Here is a 26,710-nt window from a genome sequence, read left to right as displayed (position 1 = left end):
TGGAGGAGTTCTTATTTTTGGAATATGTGTTTTTCACAGAAATGCTTCTGTCAGGTTGAAGATGAGTTACCTGTTTTGTGTATCTTTCTGATTTGGTTGTTATGAGTTTATTGGTCTTAGAATCTTGTGCAACTGCTTCTTGAAATTTGCTACAGGATCTGCTTTGCTGACATGGCTGGGTAGCTCTTTTCAGACAAACAGGCAGTTCTTCATACAAAGAATTTTCAATCCTGAAAATTGGTGCTTTTTTCACTGATGCATTCCACTGCATTGATTTTGTTAGTAAAACATGTTTGTTTATGAAATAAAGGCGGAGCGGTGGCTCTGTGGCTAAGGATCTGCGCCTGTGACTGGAAGGTTGTCGGTTCAAATCCCACCGCGGCAGAGGAATCCTACTCCGTTGGGCCTACTCCAGGGGCACTGTACAATGGCTGACCCTGCGCTCTGACCCCAAGCTTCTCTCCCCGTATGTGTCTCATGGAGAGCAAGCTGGGGTAAATTGTATAGGGTTAATAAAGTGATGTTATATCATAGGAGTATTTAATGGAAAAATACCTCCACAGCTTAGATGAGTTTGGAACTTTGCCATATTGGTAGCATTTCAGGGAAGAAAAATCAAATTAACCAGTTTTTATGTGTTTCTCATGTCTTATCGCATTTTCTTCTGTCCAGTTTAATGGGGTGGAACCATGATAACTGTACGAGCAACACCCCTCCACAGGGTTGTTATGTTCACTGAAACAGCATAACAGCAGGCAGTTCATTTGTTGTAAACTCTCAAAAGTAGGCTGTTTGCAGACATCAGTGGTCATCATTGCTCCCTCACACTGCTGGTGTCCTGGGTTCAATTCTGGACCTGGTGTGCTATTTCTGTGTGTAATTGGTCCTGTTCTCTCCGTTTTCCTCCGGGTGCTCTGGTTTCTTCCTCACACCCACAGTCCAGGAACATACTGCTAGGTTATTGAGCTTCTGGGAGAATTGGCCCAGGTGTGTGTGTGTGCGCCTCATGTCTCTGTTAGTGTCTGCCCTGTAAAGTACAGCCATCCCATCCAGGTGTATCCTGCTTTGCACACATCGCTTGCTGGGATAGGCTCCGGCTCCTCTGTGACCCTGAGTTGAATAAGAGGTTAGAAAATGGATGATTATGGATCGTCCTATATTTCACTAATAGGAAATTGGTCAATTTTTATGACCTTGATGTGGCTGCTTGTATAAAATGCTCAGGGTTCACAACCCTGGATCTTCCCTTTGCTTGAACGGTGAGTTAAGAGTTGTCTGTTGTACCAGCCTGGAGACCTTGAGAACAGGGATGTGCATCTTGGGAATAATTTTAAATTGGTATTTAATGAGGCCAATTTACATGTTTTCAACAATAAGCCTACATTTACTTCTCTTACTACTGGTCAGTGTGAAGGAGATTAATGTCTTCTCTCTGCTCAGGCCGTCTCTCAACCAGGGAGTCTTACTGCTTTGTACTTTACTGGAAGATCAGCCCCCCTGCCCCCAGCCACAGAAAACCGTTAGATGCCAGTGGCAGGAAGGGTGGAGGGAGGATATCGCTCTAACCCTGGAATTGGCGCCAGGAATATGCTGAGCTCTGGGCACAGAAACGGGGCCGATGTTGTGGCTTTGACAGAGATCGCAGCGCAGTCAGCCTCCAGCAGCTGGGTAATCCTCTGCCAAGGATCCTGTTTGTGATGCTTTTAGGATTCCCTTGAAAGCAAGTGGCTTCCTCTGAAGGCCTGCACTGAGCGCTCTTGTCACAGAAGCAGTGGATCTCCTTTACCACACAGGAGAGAAATAAATATGTGACAATCCTGAGGCTCTGGCAGTGTTCTACTACTCTACGTTCTGATGTTGTCTTTCCCCTCTCACGGCTGGAGTGTTAGTTACATCCTTAGGCTGCCTGATGAACAGATCTGTCAAAACCGTTTGGAAGTATGTGCAGTACTGTGATTGAAAGTACTGCTCAATGATTTGTGTAATGCAAACAAAATTAAATGGGATTTTAAGCAATATGCACAAAATGCTTTTGCGTTTTCACTTTTTGCTTGAGCGTGACTTGGACCCAACTTTGTGCCCCTTGGAATACAGTTCTTGGGGTTCTGGAGTTCGTCCAAGTGAAGGGGGCAGCAATGGGAGGCTCCAGGTTGCTGGCGGTGACAAGTGGGAACGGGACCGATTGGGGAAATGTGCTTCCACGTGGAGAAACTCCACCGCACTTCCCAGGGCGGCAATTAGCTCCCCACAGGAAAATAACAAACCCTTTAAAAACAAACAGACGCCAGCCAGCACAAAAAAACCTGTGTACTTACTACAAAAAAAACGGTTTTAGTCTGTTATTATAGTTTTATATACATTCTAGAAAGCGGCCCTGTAATTCTGCCAACCAGAGACAATTATTTTGGAGCAGAATGAAAACTGTACTGGTAGAGATGGGCCAACAGTCAACCACACCCTGCACGGGGGGGGGGGGGGGAAGGGCTGCTTATCAACTGCATGATCCCTGGCATCTTTACCACTTAGAGCAGCGACACTTGGTCTCTTGGCCTCTGCCCTGGCTTAAGGATATGCTGCTATAATGCCACTTTGCCTTTCCAGCTTCATTCCATCTTCTGGTCCTTGCCCGAGTAGATGTGTGTTGGGGTTACGGAGAATTAACACTTAAATGTTTCTCAGTTTGTTTAATTGATGCTTGGTGATGCTGTTGTTAGGCTGTAATTAGCATTTTTTAATAGTTTCCCAAAAAAGGTGAAGAAAAACCTAATTGATTCTGAATGCAATGAAATGCATTACCGTGGTGTGGGCTTCAGAGCATTTTGCGGCACTTATTAATTTCCCTTGCATACTGCTTCTCCACTAGCTTCCCAAAAGCGGTTGTGTGGAATTCTTCAGTTCGGTTTGCATGCCAACAGCCCTGAAACAAACTGGGGGATTGGGCAGTGCCTACACATAACAGGATGTGCAGTAAGTCAGAATCCAAAAACAACAAGAAAATACAAAGCATACAAACTGCTCCTTTTTAGATGTCCTTGTGGAATGAGAAAGTGGCCTGTTTCACAAAGGCCTGGCTTGGGTTTCTGGGGACAGCCCTGAAAGGCACACTGGGCTCTGGAGTAGCTGGTGCAGGCGGCAGCAGGTTCCTTTTGCTCCAGTAGAGGGGGTGTGTGCTCTCCGTTCTGTGTGGTTTCCAAAATGACATGTTTGTTTTCTTGCTCCATCATTTGTCAGCCCTTGTCACTGGACTGTAATTGCCAGTTTTGCTAATTGCTAGGAAGGGAAAAGAAAGCTTCTGAAATTTGCTGCTGCAGACTCTGGTCCTCTTGTTAAGGGGTTGCACGTCCCTTGTGACACCCATGGGTGCTGTGCAGGAGAGGAGAAGAGGCTTGCGCACATGCACTGGTACCTGTACTTGTTCAGCGCTCAAAAGAAGCTTAAATTAGAAGGGCTTATTGTGATCTGTTTGTTGTAGAGTAATGTAAAATGTGTAAAAAGAAAAAGCTCTTTAATGCGCTGCAGTTTTGTGCATGGACACAACATTTGACTCTTAAGACTGAATTATCCTTTAAAGCTAGATCTAAAGACCTTCTGACTTTACTGTTCACCAAAAATGATTTTCTAACTGCAAGGAATTTTCAAATGGCTTATTTGCAGTCCAGTAGTGTCCTAAGGAAAGGAACCTATACAGATGCAGATCGTTTTCAGTGCTGTCAACATGGGGTTAGTGGTCCCTGGGCACAACAAGGAATGCTAGTGTTCAGCTGTAAATCCCAAGGCACTGGTGTCCTGCTCCAGTCTTTAATAATTGCAGCCTGGTGTTTTTTTTTTACCATTTTAAAATCCATTGCTGCCTAGCCAAGGACTGGGCCGAACGGGATGTGTTTTAAAAATGTATTTGTTTTCTTAAACCTCAGTATCCTGTAATCCACCTTCTAACGTCTGGCCCTCATTTGCTTTAACATTGCCCAGGCCAATGAAGAAAACTTTTTTTTTTATTATCAGCTTTGTATTTGTGGTTGAGATCCTATGGTTTCAGTGTGTAGATATTTTTGTGTAAAAATACTGTCAGACTTTCTAGAGCTCTTGTGTTCCTGTTAAAGTGGCCTGCTGTGTAAAAATCATCTTCTTATGTAATTTATTTAGTGATTTTTCTATGCCACTCCTGTTCTAAATCCCAGATGTTGCACATGTAATATATTCTGGACGTACAGTAATTGCCATAAAATGCTGTTTGTTCTCAACTTTCACAAATTTAAACACTTTCTATTGGAGAATTTTTATTATGAAAAACCCTTCCCTCCTTTTACTGTACACATTCATGTTACTAAAATTACCAATATTTAACACATTTTTACCACTCCAGTTGTGTGTTAATTGGGGCCGAACAGATATTTGTATTTTAATTGTATTTGTTAAAGGATCAAAGCCATAGAGATTTGCCTGTGGAGAGTGTAGCGTGACTCTTGAGTGCTGCTGTGTGAATCGTGTTATGTTCAGGCTGCATGTGCCGGTTTATCTTGCGTGACAAACTGCTGACCAGGCCAAAGAGACCCAATCTGCCCCCCCTTCCCTTCCCTTGAGAATCAAGTGAACATGGTTCGAAATTGACCTTTCATTCCATTCTGTGGTATGCACTTTGGGGAAATAGGGTTTGTTTTGTTAAACTTTTCTTTTTGTTGAGTACTTCATCTTAAGGCGCATTTTGAGCTGGGCTTGTGAAAGGATGTTGAGAAGTGTAACAGCACAGGCGTGCTGTGCTCTGGGCCCAAGCTGGCCTTGAGCTCCTTCTGCCTGTTTCCTCTGGAAACTCCGCAAGTCCAAACCTTCAGGTACAGAAACAGCAGAAAGCTCAGTGCGTCAATGTGCACTTGGTTTCCTTCTCCTCGGATTCCAAACCGTTTCACTGAATTCTTCTTTCTTTTGTTATTTCAGATGGAATTCTGATTATCATGCTTTGGAAAATCCACCTTTCGGAAATATACAGAGCCTGTAATGAGGCTGGTAAGCCCTCTGCATAAAACACTTTAGGCGGCCATGCTTTTGCTTATTGAATTCCTTCTCTTTAAATGCTGGCTTTGGTTCTCTTTTCTCCTGCCTCAGTCGGGTAGCTTTTCTGTCTGGGCAAGGTGCACATATTCCCTTTTTATTTATCACATACTTGGCTGTACTAAAATAGTGTTTTAATTACCTGAGTTACTGTTCAATCTGATGGAAAAATGCAATGTGTAAGGCAGTCCTGCCAATTCATTAGATTTCCTCAAACCCCTGCAGGTAGGTTGCATACCAAAGAGGATCAGACATGAGCCAGGCTTTATTTACTTTATTTTTATTTATTAGGTTGAGCCATCAGTAGTCATGTTGTGCTTTGCCTTGTTGGGAGCAGTATAGCTGCAACTGCATCCTCTTTCCTTTCTGTTTGAAAGCATCATTCCACTGTGCCCTCTGGTGGGGGACCTGCTGTCTACACGCTGCGCAGTGGTGCCAATCCACAGGGTTTAAATGGGGCTCTTAGACATGGGCAGCAGCACATTGGCACGCTTGATACATAAAAAGGATTAGACTGTTCCTTCCTTCTTGCTGTTTTTAGCTCCTTATGGAAATGGGAGAGAGATCCGCATGATGCTTTAGGAACATTCAGCCCACCTTTTTGGTAGTAACTGATTAACAGCTTAATGGTCCTGGAATCCCATTAAGTCATTTTTTGAAGGAGCTGGCTTTAACAGTGTGGCTGGGGAGGCTGGTCCTCACTCCCACAACTGTGTAAAGAAAGGTCTCCCGGCTTCCCTCCTCAGTGCCCCCAGATATGGTTTTCAGCTCGTGTCCTCAGGCCATAGCATCATTGTTGATCTTGAAGCTGTTCCCAGGTACAAAAGGTATAAGCACTTTAATAGCTTAAAATGATTTGAATTATATCCTAATGCATTCTTCTGCCACCAATTAAAATATAGCTGGCAGTGGCCTGTTGGTTCTGTCTGTCACATTATTTTGGATAACGTTTTTTTTTAAATTCCTAAAATGGGAGAAAAGGCTTTTTGTGTGATCTTGTATCTGTAAAACATTCTCTGCATTCAGTTGAGCTGCTCTCCAGTTTCAAGTGTTAAAGCAGATGTCAAGCCGTGAAGCAGTGATTTCAGGACTGGAAGCAGACTGGGAGATAATGGTGGTATTCGGGGAGAATGTGGAGCAAACATTTCAAGTCTTTGTTCTCTTACTGAGAATTGTTGGATGTAAAAATGGTCCTTCGAGACCTGCTGATCTAAACTGCGTCATGAGTTTTTAGCTTCTGTTGTCTCTGGAAGAAGTCGTTATCTTTATCTTGGCTACTTTGCTGGTTACTTTAATTAGGGAGGATTAGACTGCCAGTGATTAAGAGGTGCTTCATTGTGAACTGTACCTCACAGTGCTGCACCAGTGGGAGAAGGATTAGAAATAATATCTGCAAGCTAGTGCTGAGCGCAAGGCAGCAGCAGGGACCAGGCTCATACACAGTGCCAGGCAGGGCTACTCTGCTCCTGCTGCCGGGGAGTTCTTCAAGCGCTGAGTGCAGGAAAGCACCTCCACAGTTGACAGTCAGACGCACAGGAATTCCTTAAACTTATTTAGCACTTTTCTGGACAGCCCACTCAAAGCACGTTACAGGTAATGGGGACTCCCCTCCACCACCACCAATGTGGAGCCCCACCTGGATGCTGCGCCAGCACAGCCACACTGTGCCAGTACACTCAGAGGGAGAAGAACAGAGTGATGAAGCCAATTCATAGATGGGGATTATTAGGAGGCCATGACTGGTATAGGCCAATGGGAAATTTGGACAGGACACCAGGGTTACACCCCAACTCTTTTTGAGAAACCCCTTGGGATTTTTAATGACCACGGAGTGTCAGGACCTCGGTTTTACATCTCATCCAAAGGACAGTGCCTTTTTATAGTATAGTGTCCCAGTCACTATACTGGGACATTAGGACCCACACAGACTGCAGGGTGATCGCCCCCTGCTGGCCCCACTAACACCTCTTCCAGCAGCAATCATAGCTTTCCCAGTATGTCTCCCATCCAGGTACTGGCCAGGCTCACACCTGCTGAGCTTCATTGGGTTGTCAGTTGTGAATTGTAGGGTTATATGGCTGCTGGCGAATGTCTGTATGTGTTACACAAATGTAATTTTTTGCAACCATGTCTCGGAATGCTCCAGATACTACTTCCTCTACCACTGCTGGAAGTTGCTTATCCTGGTTTTGCAAAAGTTCTGTGAAATTAAATGAGAAGCCCTGATAATTGTATTTTAATAAAATGTCGAGCAGTCTGAAACGTCTATGCCTATTTAATTGGATTTGTATATACTGCAGAGCTTGTGCACACAACTGGAACTCAGGCTGAGTGCTGAGAAGCATCAAGGAGAGATCTGACAGTCCCAGTATTCTTGGATTATGGTATCCCTTATTGCAGAGGTACGGTGTTGGAGGCTAGTTCTGAGCTTTTTCATCAGAGAAGCCTTCTTATCTTGACAGAAATCATCCTTTGTTGGGGGGGAAAAAAGGCCTAGTTCATTCACTAGATTATTTAGATTTTACCAGCCAGTTTATTTTTCCTGATAATTCATTATCATCAATTTACGAAACATGGCACAAGTAATATGTGGGAGTAGAAAGCTTTATAAAGAAACCTTATGTATTTATTTATTTTTCTTTAAGGATTCAACAGCTGTTCTGCTTTGTCAAAGCTCTTTTTTCTATTTATGGCTTATATTGAAATGTCAAGATGAAATTCAAGCCTCAAGGGCTTTTTGTTTCTCCTGATTTGCTGTTGTTGATTATTTGCTTAGCTCTTACAATTGCAGAACTCACAATTATTTCTTAGCTGATGGCTTACAGAGAGACATGCTGAGGTTGGTGGATCTAGTCCTGTGGTGCAGCTTACAGGTGGATTAGCACCTGACTGGTAGAGTTAATAAGTTGCTCTGCATGGTGAGGCCTGCTAAATCTGTAGAGTTCTGAAAAAAATACATATGGAAATTATTTACTCTGTCCTATTACGAATTTTGAAAGTCTGCTTTAGAAAAAGTTGAATTTGGAGCTAATTCCCCAATTCAAGGTGGGCAGCAGAAAGATTTTTCTTTTATTCATTCTTCAGGTTTTCTCCCATTAATGACCGAAAGAAAGCCTTGATTAAAGCCCAGATAGTTTCAGATATCCCCTTACTTGTATAAAGACATAGCAGTGACATTGGTACAGCCTTTCCAGATTTCTAAGCCTGTTCATTTAATTACGAGCTTCTTAACTTTTTAAAAAGGGTACAGACCTCTATTGAACATGTGAAACTTGATGAAATATTAGTAGTCTGCTGGCAGACAGGCTTTAAATTAGGTTAGGTGTATCTGAGCCACCAAATTGAAACAAACAGGCTGAGATGTCGCACCAGTGGGGCTGGGTCACCCAGCTGCTGCGGCTGCCCCTGCTTGCAGGCCAACGCTTCACCAGGGAGCCACATCCGCTGTAATCTGGGCTGGCAGGACCGCTGCTGTCGGAGAGCTCCTCCTCTTCTGCTTCCCAGACAGAGGAGCGTGGTGGTTCTCCTAGAGCTCGGAGGCAGGAGGAGGATTTCGCTGGAGTGTTTCTATATTATATTCTGCACATCGCATAGCGTGACTCTTGCAGTTGAGCTGCGGCACTCCACGGCGCATGAAGGTTGCAGCTGTACTGTGTCTGATCACAAGCCTCTCCAGGTGCCTTTCGATTGAAACAATCTTTAGATCGCGCTTTAAGGAATCGCAGCAGATAACATTGAAATGGATGCAAGTAACTTTCCTGTCTTACACCATATGTCATATTCTCTGTCCATTATTTGTGCACTGGTATGGATTTAAAGATTGAATGCGTTGTTTGGTTGATTCCAGGCTATCTGTGGTACTAGTTGATGTGCTGTAGTCTGTGGAAAAGCTGTTTGTCTCGGTGCTCAGTCAGTTTCCAGTGTGATTCTTAGTCACTGTCTTGCGGCAGCAAGACAGAACCGTTTCCAGATTCAGGCATTCAGCAAGGCACAGTTTCCACAGCTTTAACCCCTTTAAAGCCAGTCATTTGTTTTCTGTCCTATCCAATTGCTCATATCTTTAGTAGGTCGTCTTGTCCTTTTCTTCCACAGTTGGCTGATCGCTGAGGTTCACATTGTTTGCGTGGTTCACGGTGTTGCGTTTTCTTTGTCCCCAGTCCAGATCATGCAGGAATTGTAAAGTGGAGGTTGTAAGTTGCTGAAGGTACAGGTGGGCATGTTAAACGATTTCCTAATGCAAGAAATTGTATAGGGCTAATAAAGCAACATTATTATTATTATTATTATTATTAAGTGGGGGTCTGTGAGCTTGGGCTTGCTTAGGTGAGTGTGTTAAATTGATAATTGAGTTTAATAGCCAAACTCCTGTGGTTTACGATTCTAAGAAAGCAAGATGTGTGTAATAAGCCTTCAAATTAGAGAGGGGTGCAAACTGCAAATACAAAAGTGAAACCATGCACACATGCTTTCACTAAAGGAACTGTGCCAATTTTGTTTGAGGAGATGCTGGGAAAGGTACTACTGTATACATCCAGAACATAAGAACATACAGAAACCTTGTATGCTTTTACCAAATGGAAAGTAGAATCCTGTGAAGATCCTGTAGATTCTTATTTATTACACCTACGCTTGTTCCAAACATCTTGCAATGAGTGGTTGTCTGTACAAATTTTGGTACTCGTGTAAACAGGGTTACGTACAGCAGCTGCCATGGCCCTCCGTAACCACTGCTCCACACCTTTGCGCCTCAGTTCCTTGCAAGGCCCTGTAGATTACTCCTGTGTTGCAGGGATGCTGCACCAGTAGACCCTGCAATCTGCTCCAGTTCAGTGCTTTGATTTAATTGACAGGGAGCAGGTTAATGAAACACAGTGAAGAAGCTGGCTTGAGGTGAAGTATCCCTGATGTATTAGATTCTTTAACACCTCAGAAATCCTATATAACACCTGGAAGAATATGTACTGTAGGAAGCGTTTCCTATACACTAGGGAAAATAAATGTCAGAGTCCTACATAATCCTAGTATCCTGCACTATCCAATTCCTGATCAGGGTTTTATTAAATAATCAGTTCAGGATCCTGTAGGACAGGGGGCACAACTACAGTCCTGGAGGGTCAGAAGCCTTAATTAATTAACTAATTTAGACTAGTTGAAGACTTTCTTTGCTCTTCCGTACCTGGACAGTCCTTGAGTGGGAGGTGGTGACTGGAGTACAATCTTCTTCAGAGTCTTGAGAGACTGTGTTGGAAATACTCTTGTGAAAACACTAAGAAAAACAATATTATAACAGCAGTTGCTTTTTAAAGAGCTGTTAGATTGCTCGAAGTAGCAGTGTTTGAAGAACATCTTAACAAATATAGTTACTTTTATTACATTTTCATACTGTACCTTTTCTCAGTATTATGCAACACTCTTACCACTAGTAATATATATTTAAATATTAAAGCACTGCTATACCAATGCTTAAAAATCAAACAGCGTTTGCAGTGGGATTCATCACTGGCACTTCTGTCCACCAACAAGGTTGCTGTGCAACATCTGTACAAGTGCAGTCCACTAGGTGAAGTACAGCATGTACTTCCACATGAGTAGAACAAAAACTGTAAGGCTTATAAGACCGAAAAGCAATCCTTCAAGAGGACACATCTTCTTACATCTCAAAGACTGTCTTTGCACAAGTCATAGAATTATCAATATGTTCTATAGGATATCAATCATAGCATTGTAATAGGATCACTGGACAGGTTACTGACTGGGTGTGCCCAGTAAGAACCCTTCAACAGCTATCAGAAGAGCTGTTTATGAGCTAAAGCAGGGCAGGCAGTTCTTACTGAGATAAACCAGCTGGTTTCTGGCTTAATTTGACCAATTTAACAGCTTCTCCCAGTTCTTTAGGTGTTGCTGCACTAAGGAGACCTAGAAAACCTGCAAACGCACCAACCCAACTGAACCAGGACTGGAAACACCTGGACTAAAGCAACTTCAACTCCAGCGTCAGTTCAGACATAGAATTCAACAGAGGTCAATATAGACATCTGTGGTTAGGTTGAGTTAGGATTAGGGAGGTAGGTGTACCCTTAGAAAAACATTTCAGTGTTTGACTAGGATTCTTCACTAGCAGTACTTTGTCAAGCCCAGAACTGTGATGTGCCTGCTTTCACGTGTTTGGGGCTGACCACTCACTCTGCTGAGTGGTGTTCCTGTACAGTGTTCACAGCTGGTAGCCGTGAGAAAAATGCACTCTGTGGCTTCTCACCTGGAGTGGCCTCCCTGCACAGCAGAGACAATGGGAGCTGATTTTTGATACAAACAGCTATCCTAATAACAGTTGAGGGAACACTTAGTGTGGAGTTTAATTACCCCAATTACAGTGTACATAGAAGTTCAGGAGCTGCTTTTTAAATTCTGGGAGGTCTTTGGTTGCGTAAATACATATTCTTTCCCATTTTACAGAGATTTCAGCTCAATTAATATTAAGAGTTAAAAACGATTTTTCCTAAAACTGCTGGGGCAGGGCTTATGAAATTCTGTACCATCCACTCCCTGCAGGTGCAGTGCAGGAGTGGTGTTACAACTGACTCTTGAAACATTATTCTTTTCCAATTAATTTCCTTAGGTAGCTTCAGTTCAAACTTTTGAGCTTTTGTTATTCAAATGCTTTACTTTTCACTTTGCTTGTTGGACAGGAGGCTTTTCTCCGGAGAAGTTCTCTTTAATCTTTGAGAAAATTGTACATGTGCAGTGCGTGATAATGCGGAATCTGTACTTGATGTGCATCTATCCCCTATAATCAGCAAGGATCCTGGTTCTCTTGTGATAAAAAATAATGATAATGTGGTAATAAAAAATCTAAATTATTTGGTTACAAATTTAATTGTACATGTAATTTTATGTTTTTTTTCCTACCTGCACAAGTTATACTTCATATTTCATACACAGATTCAAACATTACATTTCCACCATCATTGTTTTAGCCATATAGGAGGAAATTATACTGCTTCTTTGCTGCATAACTGGATTTGATAAATGCTGCATTAAAAACGTCTGCTCTCATGGTCATAGTTTTTGTCTACATTTGGTGTATACTCTAATAATTCCATACACTTATTTAGCGCTTTTCTGGACACTCCACTTAATGCACTTTACAGGTAATGGGGACTCCCCTCCACCACCACCAATGTGCAGCCCCACCGACAGCAGCCACAGTCCACCAGTATGCTCACTACACATCAGCTATTAGTGGGGAGGAGTGATGAGGCCAATTCGTAGGGGATTATTAGGAGGCCGTGATTGGTAAAGGCCAGGGGAAATTTGGCCGGGACTCCGGGTTAACACCCCTACTATTTTTGAGAAATGCCCTGGGATTTTTAATGACTAGGGAGAGTCAGGACCTCGGTTTTACGTCTCGTATGAAGGACAGTGCCTTAAGTACAGTATCATACCCCCATAGCTATACTGGGACATTAGGACCCACACAGACTGCAGGGTGAGTGCCCCCTACTGGTCCCAGTAACCTCTTCCAGCAGCAACTTTAGCTTTCCCAGGGGGTCTCCAATCCAGGTATTGACCAGGCTCACACCTGCTTAGTTTCAGTGGGCTGCCAGTTGTGAGTTGCAGAGTGATGTATAGGAGCTGCTGGCAGACTGTAGGGTCTAAGAATAATGCAATATGAACAAAACACTAGAAATACAAACTAGGAAGCTGAAATGCATTCCTGCCTCTACAGTACAGCTGATCTCCAGAGCAGCAAAAACAGCCCTAACCTGCCAAGTCCTTGTAGGTTTGTTTTTACAACAACGTCAGTGTTTGAAATCACAGCGTGTGATAGCACTTGGCATGTGTCTCTTGTGTTGGCAAAATGACTTTGTATTTGCTCAATTTTACTATAACACTTTAAGTGGTAAGTTTCACAAACACCCTTTTTATTTAACAAAACAGCATTTTTCACTCTCTGTAAATCCGTTGCCTGCAGGTAGAAGAGAGGGATCAGATTTTGAAGTGCCATGTACAGCACCGGCTTTGTAGAGCAAGAGGCAGTCTGTTCTGCAGATAAGCCAGCCTGACTGCGTGCTTACCTGACTGTCCTTCAACTACTGGGTTGTTAGCAGTGGTAGTTATAGGAGTCTGTCTAGAGATGAGCAGCCAAGTTTTCCAGGGATTAAGGAAATGCCTCACACTGACAGACTGAAATAGTGAACCTTCATGGTCTTGAACAGAAGACTACAAGTTGACCCAATACAGGTATTCAGAATCCAGAAGGACTAATTAGACACTTTACCTATAACTAGCTTGTCTGCTGGGCACAGCTGCTTGGTAATGCCGCTACACCAAGTCCAACTGCACATTTCTGGTTTCTGTAGCTGATAAGGCTGCTGATATTCACAGGAGATGGGGACTAACTCTCCTGGTTAATTATTTAGATCTCTCAAAACTTTATTTGAAGTGACTTCTAAACTTTCACAGGCACCTTGAGACCTCTAAATATTTTAAGTCCCAAAAGACAATTATGCTGGTATCCCTGGCTCTTTGGCAATTAAAGAATAAGAGTATGAGTAGCAAAAAACAGTTAGCTGAAGGTTTTTCTTTACTTCAGTAACTGCCTTGTTTGTTTTGACTTAGTAGTCGAACCATTCCTTTCGTATTAATGGAGGTCAGATTACTTTACCGTGGGATTCATAGGGTTATGGGGAAAAGGAACAAGCAAAGCTGATAGTGGCTTTGTTTTGTGTTTTTTAGGTAATTTTAAATATATCCTTTTGGTCTCTCAAACACATCTGCTAATTCAGGTAGCGAGGTCCCAGGAACCCGGTGATGTGACTTTCCCACTGTCGTCTAGAAAACAGCAGGTGCTGCGGCCCCCTTCACCGCCCCCCAGTGGCTCCGTGTGTGTGGGCTTGTTTTGGAGTAGCATTTGTTTGTTTGTCTGGTGGGTTGTTTTCATCTGCCCATCTGCTGTTCCCAGGCTGCTCTAATAGCTGTTTACCCGCTGTGAGCTCTCATGTGATGAGGGACTCAGGGCTGGGTTTGTGGTCCTCAGGGTGACTTGGTTTTCCCAGTCCTGCCCCGGGCCATTGGTTGTCCCTGGGGAGAGCCTCCTCATGAAAGCATGGCTGTGTGTGTGGAGGATCTACTGCTCTTCTCATCAGAGTTTAAAAGTACTGTACATAATTAAGCAATTGGAGAAAATTAATTTTAACCATTGAAGACGCCCACAAACCCTGAAGGATCTAGGTCTCCCAAATTTCCCATTGGCCGTTATTAATTATGGCCTCCTAATAATCCCCATCTATGAATTGGCTTCATCCCTCTGCTCTCCTCCCCACTGATGTGTGGTGAGTGTTCTGGCGCACTATGGCTGCCATCACATCATCCAGGTGGATGCTGCACATTAGTGGTGGTGGAGGGGAGTCCCCATTACCTTTAAAGCGCTTTGAGTGGAGTGTCCAGAAAAGTGCTATATAAATGCTTATAATTATTATTATAAGTGATAATAATAATAATAATTAGTAGTAGTAGTGAGTTTGAGAATTTTAGCATCGATAAACCTGTAGATTGTTTAATGCTTTATAGTTCAGGGGAGCTCCATTGGTCTCTGCCTGACTCTGTTTAAGACCTTGTACTATGTGACAAAAATGGGTTTTTAAGAATTTCTTGCACTTTATTTACATTCCATGTCTTTTGTGTTTAAGGAGCGAAAGGGGAGTAAAACACACTGATGTTCCATATATTTGTACCCTCAACAGTGCAGATCACATTAAAAGGATACAGGGTCTTCCACATGGCTTACCTGAGCACAGGTGGAGCTCTGTCTCGACCGAGACTCAAACCCGTGTCGCCAGCTGAGCTGATGGGGGGGTAGGTCAGGGCTGTCTTAGCTCTGAGCTGCACAGTGACCCCTGCTGTGCAACGTGATGAGAAGTGCACTTCTTTCGGTCATTGCTTGTTTAAACGCTGAATGAAGATGGGTGGGTTGGAGGAGTCTGCTGTACTTTCTTGTCCTCCCCTGTAGGATTTGTAGCTGCGGGTAGAGACGTGACAACCAGTTCGTCATTACAGAATCTGTTGGGCGAAATGAAAATAAATCAGAGGGTCTAAACCTGGAAAAATACCTATAAGCAAATGATTACTTTTTGAGTATGAATTAACTCTTGATTTTGCACAATTTTTTGTTTTAAGGTTGTGTGAGGTGATGACTGATTAATGTTCCGTTATGGTCGGCCCAAACAACATCCTGTCCCGTGCCTCTGTGTGCTGTGAGAGTACTGGCAGGCTGCCTGGTGTAAAGCAGGGACTGCCCTGACAGAAGTGACCTTTGTGTGACCTGCAGAGATGCTGAACAGCATATTTATTGGCATTGAAAAAACACTTTCCTGAGGTCTTTACAGGTCATGCAGCCTGTGGGGGTATAAGAGGGACCAAGGATCACTTGCAGGGTGGAAAGCTGAAGATCCAGCCATACTGCTGGACCCTCCTGAGTGGGTCAGATGGTAAAGGAGCTCACCCGAGGGTGGGTCAGCTCTGTGGTCAAGGGGGTGAAACCGCAGCATGGTCATGGGTTGTGGGCCTGTGAAGAAGGCTGTGTGCTTATGTTGTGTGGCCTAAACACTGGATAAGATTATCTGATCAATTAAGAACTAACTACCAAATTGTCTGGATGGGCCAAAATTGGCAATGCTAATATTTCTTGTCCTTGTGGTGGAATGACTCCTAAAAAGGCTCAGGCAACATAATTAGTGTGATCCGTTTCAGTTTTATTTGCCATTTAACACACACCATTTGCTTTACTGATTGTACATTTACAAATTACTACAGTGCATATTACAAAGAAAAGGTGACATAAGAGTTTTTTTATTGATATAACTTTAAAAGTATAGTAAATGTAATAATGATCACCAGTGAATTGACTTAACTAAATTGAAATCATTTGATGACAAATTCCCGTTCACACTGCTGATCTGGTTGTGGCATTTGTTCCATTCCCGTACGTTACTGTATATGTTTAGTTAGGTTTTGTCTGAAGTTTGAAATGGCTGCTTTGCCAGCTCAGTTTTTGGATCTGCTCCAAATGCAGTTTGGACTGTATCAGTCCTTCTGTGCTGCATGTTGGTGATTATGCAGTAACAGCCAGCGGGGCTGTGTTGAGCCGGCACATCTTCCCGTGAGGGTGTTCGTGAGGAACAGTCTCCAGATGACTGCCCTCGCGTCGCACTTCCTGACAATTCTCATGCTGTTCGTCTTCCTGTTTCCTAGATTGTCCCTGGTGGAATAAACGGTGGCATGTAACTGTATGGAAAAAGAAAAACCCCATAAAAAATAGACGCGAGCATCATGCTGGGTGCAGCAGATCCTGGATTAACACTGACCAGCTCAGTGAGCAGAGCGCAGTAGGGATTGCCTTGACGCAGCGTGTGAAGAATACAGTACATCCAACAGCCAGCAGGCTGTAAAAGGTGGACATGCTGGGATATTTGTGTATATGAAGAGCTTCCCATTAGTAGAGCACAGGCTGTGCCCGATGTGCCTTTCTTGAGTGCAGGACTCCAGTCTGTAGTATTGCATGAAGCAGAACATGGAAGTATTAATCAAGGCTCAGGAACCCTATGAATATGAGGGGATGACGTTCATTGATTAAGGCCTTGGCTGACTACGTGAGCGTGCTCTGATGGTGGTGGTTCTGTGCTTGTCCACTCCAGGAGGGAAGATGTACCGGAGCACGGAGGAGCTGTGTCTGGATAAGGCATGTAGCTTTTTCCTGGCACGCTAAACTGGAACAGAAAGTGCAAAGGGGGAATATTTCTGTTGCTGATGCCCTCAGATGACCATGCATTCCTCCTGAAACGGGAAGTGTGGTTGTTGTATTTGTGCAGAGGGTGCTCCCTGTGTTTTCCTAATCATCATGTCTTAGGGCAAACAGGACCTCTCTCTGTCATGGACTTGCTGCCTCTGATGTGGATGCTCCGGGTCCTTGGTTGGTTGTCACTGTTTGCCACTGCAGAGACAAAGCACAGAGTAGGAAAACAGATGCAGTACCGTAGCATGTAGCATTACTTAACATATTCAAACCGTTCTCAAAAACTAAACAGCATGAGCAGAACTAGTGAAATGGGAGATACAAGTGAACTGTGTATTCTTAAACATAAGTAGTATAATGATGTTCAATAATACCCAAATGTAATTTTGAGGATTAGGTATGTAAGAAAAGGCAATTGTTTAAAAAATGATTCTAAAATACAAATTCTCTTAATTGTCTGGGTCAGCTGAATTTATGAAGGATACCTGGATGCAAAATTCTTTCTGTTAGTTCTACGGAAAGGTGCAGGATTCATGTAGTATGCTGTATAGTATGCTCTAATAAAGGGGCATTTCAAGGGAATAACTCAAACCCATTATTTTACCTATGTAACACACCTGTTGGGGACATTGGAGAGATGCAGTGAGGACCACAGGCAATGACATGGAGAATAGTACAAGTAACTGATGCATTTCAAACAGTAATGTATTGAGTAAGTAAATATGATATTAATCTTTTCCAGTTTGCCAGCGTTGTGATTGTATTTCATTTCACTCATAGACCCTGCTTAATGCTTGTCTTGTTGAATGCTCTTTCAGGCAAATATGTCAGGGAGAATAGTGAAATTCACCTTTAATATAGACCTAAGGGGACAGAGGAAGGTTAAGAGAGATTGAGAGTCAGAGGACCTGCATTCAAACAGGTCTCTCTAAATCTCCAGCTTCTTAAGAACAAGGAAAGGCTTCAAGTTATCCAGTTAAGCAAATAATGACTTCAGTTAATAAATTAAGGTCTTGGGTAGAAGGAAAACATGACGTTTTCTGACCCCCCAGGACTGCAGTTATGCTGTTGGAAATGGTCAGTCTCTGAGTTTGTAGGAGATACATGGTAGATAAGCAGATCAGAGGAAAAGGTCTTTATTACTGTGTGTTCGAAGGGCATGGCAGGCTAAATAACACTTTCAGTACATTTGCAAAGTATTTTTTATCTTTTCAAGAGGGGACACTGCAAATTGTCTTAGCCACAGGGGATGCAGAATCTGGCTTCTAGCTGGTAGAGTGGAGAAGCCAAAGAGTCACACTAGAGTTTGGTCAAAGACATTGAAGTGTTATGCCAAATAGAGTTAATCAGGGCAAATATACTGTATGTTCCATATTTCGGGATAATTTCAGAGGGTCATGCCAAATCCAGTTTGATTTCACAAAGAATGTCCCTCGTACTTTTTGCTTGTATACAGTAAGTGAAGTGCATAATGTCCTCAGGATTGTTGTTGATTAGTGTTATGGGTGTCTGAGACTAATGAATCATCCATGTTGAAACCGATTCCTCACAAAATGACCGGGTGATCTTCTTGGATCAGTAAGCTACTGGTATGCTATTATGTTCCCTTTTGTTATTTGGCGACTGGACTCTTCCAGTAAAACCAACTTGCAAAAAGGCATTTCTGGTCTGATTTGCCAGGAAGTGTGTGAGGGAAGCTAGTTATTGTCACTCATAGCTGAGGGCTCCATTACAGGGATCGCGATATTTATCCGGTATAACACTAATCCATTTTTGCACTTCCCTTTGTGTCTTGTGGTCGCAGTTTGGTTTGCTTTTGTTTCCATTTTATCTGACGCATTTTGTTTTTTTATTACGCATGAGTACTTCCAGGCAAATAAACTGGGAAGACTTTTTTTGGAAGCTGTTGTTTGTGGGTTAGTATTCATGACCAGTAATTTAAGAAGAAATAAAAACAAGAGAATTCCTAAGAAGGAGTAGCTGGATATGCATCATTTAAACCATTAAATAACAGGAAAGTGCAACTGATGTGAACTACACTGACACGATGCTAAACTAACTTTAACTACAGTACTGTACAGTATATACTAAAATGATTAAGTTTTGCTTTGTGAAAATTGCTTCCAGCAAATGTTGGCTATCAACATTGTAAATTGCACATTAGAATGGGAAGGCCTAGTAATTTATACTTTAATAAATGTTATTGTCATTGTTTAATTCTAGAGCATTTTAAAACTGTACGCATCTACCAAATGCGGATATTCTCTTTTCACACCTCTTCCTGTTACTCAGTGGAAGAGAATCCTGTTCTTCCCTCAGAATGATCAAAGCCGTGGGCATTCCTGAAATACAGTGAGCTATGTTTTAAACGGATTACTGTATGTTTTACTGAGAATTGAGTGTTTGCTATCCATTTATAAAACGTAATTTAAGATCTCATGTCTTGAGTGTTACTGTTGTTTCTTATTCCTTAAAGGCTGATGCTAGCAGTGCAGTATTAGACTCATTGCTTATTTTTTGTATTTCAAGGCTCGGTGTATTTCTAGTTAAAGGGGAATTGCAGTGGCAATTTCTCAGACTGGTTATTCAATTTCAGTAACTAAATCAATTGTCGGTGTAGCAAAATATTCACAAATTTCAAATTAAGTGTAAGATCGCAAACTTCTTGAAAGTATGGTTGCCACGTTGTCATAGGCATATGATAAACCACTGGTCTCTCGTGAGAATTGGTGACATAAAAGCAGCCCTTCCTTTTCACTAGTCGCTATAAGCAAGTGAGAAATGTTCCTAACAACGTTAATTATGAGTATAATTTAGTTGGTTGGCAGTAGAGCTGGGCGATATGGCCAAAAACATTATCACGATAAAAATTGTCATATCAGTCGATATCGATAATTATCATGATAAATGTCAAATCATTATTTCTTTCAAGTTTAAAGGCAGATTTTTTCTCCTGAGTGAAAGTTGAAGAAACCAGGCAGTTAATTGGTAAATTAAACAACTCTTTATTTTAAGAACACAACAAACACTTGCCAAACAGCAGAAACATTGAACAAATCTGAGGTAGAGAGTATTCAAGTCTTTATGTCAAAATATATATGAGTAAAATTTACAAAATAAATATCTTAATAGAAAAATTAAATACTGCAGTGTGATAAAACACACATAGAAGATGGCTCAGACAGACTGCAAAGTTTAAAGTGCTCTGTTTTATGTCTGGTTGTAAAAAGCCCAAATATGTCCAAATTACCGAAGTTGAATGACCTTTTCTGTCGACAATGTCATCGTCCTTTGAGCTGGTCGTTGGCAGCACTACATTTGCTTCAGTGTCGCTCATTTCTCCACTCTAACTACAATCCTGTCAGCCACCACCGTGTGGGTAAACAACACCATGTTAGCTGCCCGGTCTGCAACACACACGCACACTCGCGCAGTATTTTGTGCGCATGCGCATATTATGCGCAAAGCATAAACATATATATCGAACATTTATCGAACTTTTGTTAAAATTATATCGAGGAAAATTATATCGCGATAATTATCGTTATCGAATTATCGCCCAGCACAACGTCTACTCCTCTTTCTGCACATTTCGGAGTGAAAGTGCCTAGGGCCTACAAACACCAAAATCCGGCCCTGGTTCTCAATACTGGATTTCAGGTGTGTGCTGAAATATAACAAATTGGACATAAGCAGAAGGAAAAAAATTAACTTACTGTGGGAGTGTCTGTGAGATAGTCGCACTGATAACTCACTGTGGGATAGTCATTCCTAACTGTCTGTTCATTAATTGATTACCTATGAACTGTTTAGTCAGAAGTAAGAGAATACTTTTTTACTAGCTTGCTGATGAGATTTCATTAAATTCTGTTGTCAATAGACAAAGCTGATATTGGCAATAATGCTCTTTTAGGGTACTTCGAAAACCAAGGCCTGGGTGCAGAACAGAATTCTGCAGCAGGAGACAGATCAGCTACAGACATCAGTTAGTAAAGCAGAAGGAGAAAGATTGAAAAGCTCTAGCCTGAGGAATGTGTCCTTTGGTCTGTGTCTTTTCACCAGCATATTCTATCCTGTTGGTCAGCAGCACGTTGAAGTGTTGGAAGATATCTCCAGGTATCTTGTGGAAGTGTGGAGGTAGTGTGGAAACCCTGTGTGTGCGAGCATTGCACGAGTAAAGGACATAATAGTTCTTCTTCCTAGAGTTAATGCATAATTTATTGGAAATTAGTAAACAGTTGATTGGATCAGTTTTTGTTTAGTGGTTGTGAATATTTTATAACAAAAACATTTTCTGTGTTTAGTTTGTTTTGATACATTGCAGTATTGTTGAATTCCAGTAGCGATTTTCTTTGGAAAACTGGATTTTATCCCTGTAGCTAATTTTTAATTCCATACATTTTCAAATCAGTTGTTTAAAATTTTTTTTACTTAGTTCATCCTATTTAATTTCATTTCCAGCTCCTTATTTTAATTTTAAATGGCTACTTTATAAAATAGTTCCTGGTAAGCAGGACAACTGCAAACCTTGTTTGGTTTGGATGTGGTTAAAATTGGCCAATAATAATAATAATAATAATAATAATAATAATAATAATTGCTTACACTTATATAGCTCTTTTCTGAACACTCCACTCAAAGCACTTTACAAACTTTGAACCTGCTTGTCATTTAAGGAAGTTTACAAATGAGAGTTAAGTCATTTATTGGTCTTGCTTGATTGGTTACTGGTAGATAATTAATGAAGGAAAATCAAGGTGCTTTTTAAGTGTTGTCATGAGTCTGGATTCTGAAACTTTGATGCTGAGTGGCTCAGTGAGGAATACACCTTGTTTTAAGGGAAAGCTGTTGTAGCGCTTCCTTGATGTCAATTAAATGCTACATTATTGATCTAGAGCAGTGAAAAGTTCAGGATCGTGAACATTGCAGTTGCCCTGAAAATTGCTCAAGATTTGGGCTTTTTATTGTTTTTGTCTACACTTTAATAAATATTAAGACAATATCTTAGGCTCTAATCAAAGTTCTTTTGATGGTTAAGTTATGGTCTTATCTCAGTGATAATACCTCTGACAATCCCAGTTTCATTTTCTATACATTCGTATGTTCAAACCAAGAAATATGTCGGGTTTCTCTTCTCTAGTTATTAGTAATATTTTAGTAATATTTTCTGTAATTAAATTGACATACCCTGTGCATTGTACAATTTAAACTCTATCTCTGGATTTAAATTCTAAACTTTAAACTATATATCCTAATGTTGCCTTTTCTTTTGTTTACTCATTGTCAAGAAAATGAAAATACCTTTGCATGAGCTCTCATTTCTTCATCAGAAGCTTTTTGATACTGAGTTTTTCATCTTGTACAGTATAGTTTAACTTTCTGCTACCTAAACACTCTGCCTGTCTACAATGAATTTAATCTGTCAGATGTTTGTCCAGTCTTGTCGTGTCCAAGATATTGAGAGGGTGATGTTGCTTCCAGATTTTCCACTTGTTTAGTTTCTTATGTCTAATCTTCTCAGCCAGGCATTAAGTACTATACTTAATGGGGAGCTGCAACACTCTTTATATTTCTGGGTCAGAAAGAATCAGCATTGAGTGCATTTCAAATCACAAAAGTAAACTGTGCACAGTAACTTGTAAAACATCCAATTTACATCACAAAATAGATGAAATTTCCAGATAAGTTCAGCACCATATTCTGTGATTCAGAACGAGACAATAAAACTTCTGGTTAGGTGAAGTAGCCCCATTACATTGTGGATGCATCCCTTTTAATCCAACAGAAATGTTGCTCTTGATTCTGAGCAGAAAGGGCTGCTTCACGTCGCAATTCATGGGAACTCTCGCTCCTGCCCATGGTGAGACCAGGAGTTTGAGTCAATGTGGCGACTTACAGTACTTTTCACAAAGTGAAAGAATTTATTTTGTTACTGAGATTTATAAACCGGTCTTAAGAATTGGGACTGCAGTTCCCTTTTAAAAGGGTGTGTGTTTTTGTTTTGGGGCAGACAGTGTTGAGAGGTTTTTCTCTAGATTTACATCTTGCATTGATCAACGTTCTCTCTGGGTCTGGGGTTGCGGGGGATGTCCGTTCTGTGTGCCTCCTTCTGAAGTGCACTGGCAGCCCAGCCCCTCTGAGAGTGTGGGAGTGAGATTTGGTGTGGTTTGCAGAACATGTGATTGTGTTGGAGTGACTTGGTGTCAATGTCAGGTTTACTGTGCATCCTCAGATGAGTCACTGTTTGCCCCAGTGATTTTGGGTGGCTTGAAGAGTGCAGGCTTTGCAGGGCAGCAAACTTGGACACGCACTCATGACAGCAGGACTCCCTTTTAAACCAGGGCTCTTATCATTCTTACTGTGGCACTGACTCAACACTCAAAAGCGATATGTAACATAAGGTGCAGTACAAGAGGCAGCTAGTCAGCCATGATCAGTTTGGTTCAGTTGGATATCATAAGTGAGCTCTATAGGAGCTGTTTTGGCCGTATAGTCTGCTTGTAGGTGCGAGTAGAATATAAAACCCTGTGACCCCTGGATCACTTTAACCCAGTGCTGTTTTCAGAGCTGATAAGCAGAAGTAAGACATGGTTGCAGGAGGAAATGCTCTCCAAGTTGCTTTTGTTATAAGTATGGCCTGCTTGGTTAGTGAGCTTTCCTGGAATGGACTTGTAGTTTAAGGTGTTGCTGGTCAACAGCCTGCGAAATATGGTTTGAAAAAGTTTCACAATCTTTTTTCACACTTGCTTATAGCATTGCATGTTTGTTGTAAAAATGACATTTTAGGTATTTTCCAAATATAGCCCAACAGAAAACAGCTAATGGGCCAACTTGAATATTGGTCATTCTTGGCAGTTTTTGTTGGGTGTTTGTCCATGAAAAAGCTTACATATTCAACTCATTACTGTGATGTAATCTCAAAGGTATGGTCATATTCTTTTCTTTCCGTGGGCCTGATTGATCACACTCTGCTGTCCCAATACTACAGTAGAGAACTCCACAGCATGGGCAGTGCAAATAATGAACAAAGCAGAGTATCCTGGCAAGAGGAGAGTTCAGGTGAACTCAGGGACATGGGATAAGGTGACCTAAACTCTTTAGTTTTCTTCTTAAATTATTTGTTTTTTTATCAGGTGGGGTGTTTTTCCATCGTAAAGAAACATGTTGTGTACTTTCCTTATTCTACTAAAAATGATACAATTCTAACTAGAAAAATAAAATCAAAGCCAGAAAATCATTACATTGACTGCACAGCAGTGTGACTCTTCATGTACAGCTCATGGCTTGATGTACATAAGAAGGTGAGAGGTTATGCTTAAGAGGAGGCATTTTAGTCCATTTGTCATGCTTGTAGTTAATTGATCCAATAATCTCATCCAGCTGTTTCTTGAAAGAAGCCAGGGTATTAGCTTCAACAGCATGGCTGGGTAGTTTGTTCCATATTCCCACAACCCTTTGGGTAAAAAGGTGCCTACTGCTCTTGATTTAAAATGGATTTGACCGTAGTTTCCTCTGGTGTCCTCTGGTTCACATTTCACTCTTCATTCTTTAACTTTGCTTAAATGCTTTAAACCACTGCTTAAACTTTGATTTTGGATACTTGGATCTTGTCCCTTTGTATCAGTATGCTCAGTGCTGTAATTAAATTGTCATGTTGTGAGCTGTGGTTCAATTATGAATGTTCTGCTTGTTTTATAATTTCATCTTAAATTAGAGAAACTGAGGTACTTCAGTTTTCTGGAATTTATTCTTCATGAGCTCTATAGTCTCCCAATCGGAATACCTACCTTGTCTTTTCACTGATGTGGACATGCTGTTCATTTTGATGATGCTGTAGTAAGAAATGTGTGGCTCAATTGAAGGCATTTTCTTGTTCTTCAGCATGTTTACAAACATTGTGAGCAGAGGGTTAGCTCTTTGCCAGGATGTGGCCGAGTAGTGTGTTTGTGTACTTGTACACAAGTGTGCTTGTCCTGTATGTCACTCCAGTGAAGCTCCTACTACAGTATGTTTCAGGGTAACCTGTGCTATTGAACAGTATTTATTACAGTAAACGACAATAAACATGATGCTGCCGGGATTCAGTTGTCCCGTGTTGATTGCTGCAGTGGAAGAGACCCTTTTCTTCTGCAGAAACAGGTCCCTGTTCCTTCTGTCGTTCTTTCATCACGCGCTCCTCATCATTTGACGTGTGTAACCAAAACACCAGTGCTAAACGTCCATGTGCTCATCTGCTGCGCAAAGACATTGTTTTACTTTGACACAGGGTCTGAAAACATTTCCATTGCTTGTCATTTTTAAGGAACTGTTTTGTCTGATTAACAGTTCCACCAAGTGGGTCATGTAGCTCCAAACTTTACACTGTGAAGTCCAGTCAATTTGCGCATGGAGTCCTCCACAACCTGCTTTTAGGCAAAAGGAATGGTTAAGATCAGTCTTACCCTTTCATTACACTCCAATTAAAGATGGAACAATTATTAAAGCGTGAAACTGAAAAACAATGGTAGGACATGCAGAGGCTCAGGTCATGGTGTTGTTCCCAGCTGTCCCTGCCAGTGGTGCAGAACCCCAGCCCAGCGGTCCCACTGGGCACACTGGGGATTTGAGGGTCCCTCAGGCGCTGGAACACGTTTGGCAAGGTTCCCCATCTCAAGTACCACCACTCTAGAACTTAAGATGTACTCATATGTAATATTTGAGTCTGAGGAATCTTGGTGCAAGTCTAACTAAGGCTTGCAGATGCCTCAGGTTTGTGGACATGTACCACTCTCATTGAGAAAGGCTTTAGGAATAGGCTTGTCCTTTAACACTTCTCCTGGATCAAAGGTGTACAGCCCTGAAGCTGGAGAGCAACAGGGTCTTAATTTAGTTTATTTTTTACCAAGCTGTCAATGATAATCACTGGCTTTATTAGTCATGATCTTTAGCATTTGTTGGAGCACGGCTGAAGGGTTAGTGTTCTTCAGGACCTGGGTTGGAGGTGACTGATTTAGAATAACGAATGATAAAAGGGCTAGCCTGCTAACAGCAGAGCTCCACTATTTTACTGAACGGTGTGTGTGAAGACAGTCAGCTTTTACAGAATGGTAGGATGTGATGAGCGGGTCTTGATGTTAAGGCTTCACAATTTATTCAACTTAAACGTGTCTGCGGTTTGTGCAAAATAGTGAGCCATTACAGAGGGTGGTGCTGTTTAGAGAAAAGTACAAAGATTATGAGAGCCTGAAAGAAAAGGTAGGTTTATAGTTGATAAAAATTGTGACTGAGCAACTCCATTGTGCTAGTGAAATGACAAAGTAAAACAGAAGAGTAAACATCCAGAAGAAGAACATGCCAATGGCCTGGCGGGACGAGACGGAGGTACAGCGAAATGTAACTGACATGGTTGTGATCTCTGTAACTATCTGGTACCAACTATGCAGAGACAGAGACCAGCAAGTTTTCACAGGGCTTTGGGATTTTATCGAATTTACGGATAGAAGTTAATGGTTATCTTTCCTTTGCAGCAGGGCTATAATTTCACCTGGATTTAATGAGGACAGTGACTGAATAGGTGTTGTGATGAGGGTTTGAGCTGGGATTTGAACTTGTCTCACTGTCCCAGACACTTACTCGCTGCTCTGGGGGAGAATCGTGGAGGTAATTCTCACGTGTCATGTAGTAACTACACACAGTCACAGCTTTACACATCCCCCTGTTAGGGAGAAATATCCTTGTCCTGGTTTCCCCTGGAATGGAGTAGCTCTCAGTGGAAAATACTGTAAACTTACCACACATTGTATTAACCATAATAATGAGGATATTGAGAAAAGGAGATAAATACAATGCATTACTTGAAAGCTCACAAAAACTTCACAAAAAACCTTACATACA

The 26,710-nt window shown here is 41.7% G+C and overlaps 1 protein-coding gene across 5 annotated transcripts in view; it reads left to right on the top strand.

Annotated features, from left to right (window-relative positions):
- slc4a2a (solute carrier family 4 member 2a) overlaps positions 1-26,710 on the top strand; it is a 104,836-nt gene that overhangs the window by 7,014 nt on the left and 71,112 nt on the right. For 2 of the 5 annotated variants that reach the window (XM_088643299.1, XM_088643296.1), the window contains exon 2: positions 4,933-5,001. The exons of the other annotated variants lie outside the window; for them this stretch is intronic. The gene's annotated coding sequence lies outside the window, so the exon portion shown is untranslated. The remainder of the gene's footprint in view (positions 1-4,932; positions 5,002-26,710) is intronic. 5 annotated transcript variants of the gene reach the window in all.

Source organism: Lepisosteus platostomus, chromosome 8, assembly GCF_059453375.1.
Source record: "Lepisosteus platostomus isolate fLepPlt1 chromosome 8, fLepPlt1.hap1, whole genome shotgun sequence".
Classification (NCBI taxonomy): Eukaryota; Metazoa; Chordata; class Actinopteri; order Semionotiformes; family Lepisosteidae; genus Lepisosteus; species Lepisosteus platostomus.
The sequence above is the reverse complement of the archived record's forward strand: the minus strand, read 5'-3'. Positions and strand labels throughout refer to the sequence as shown.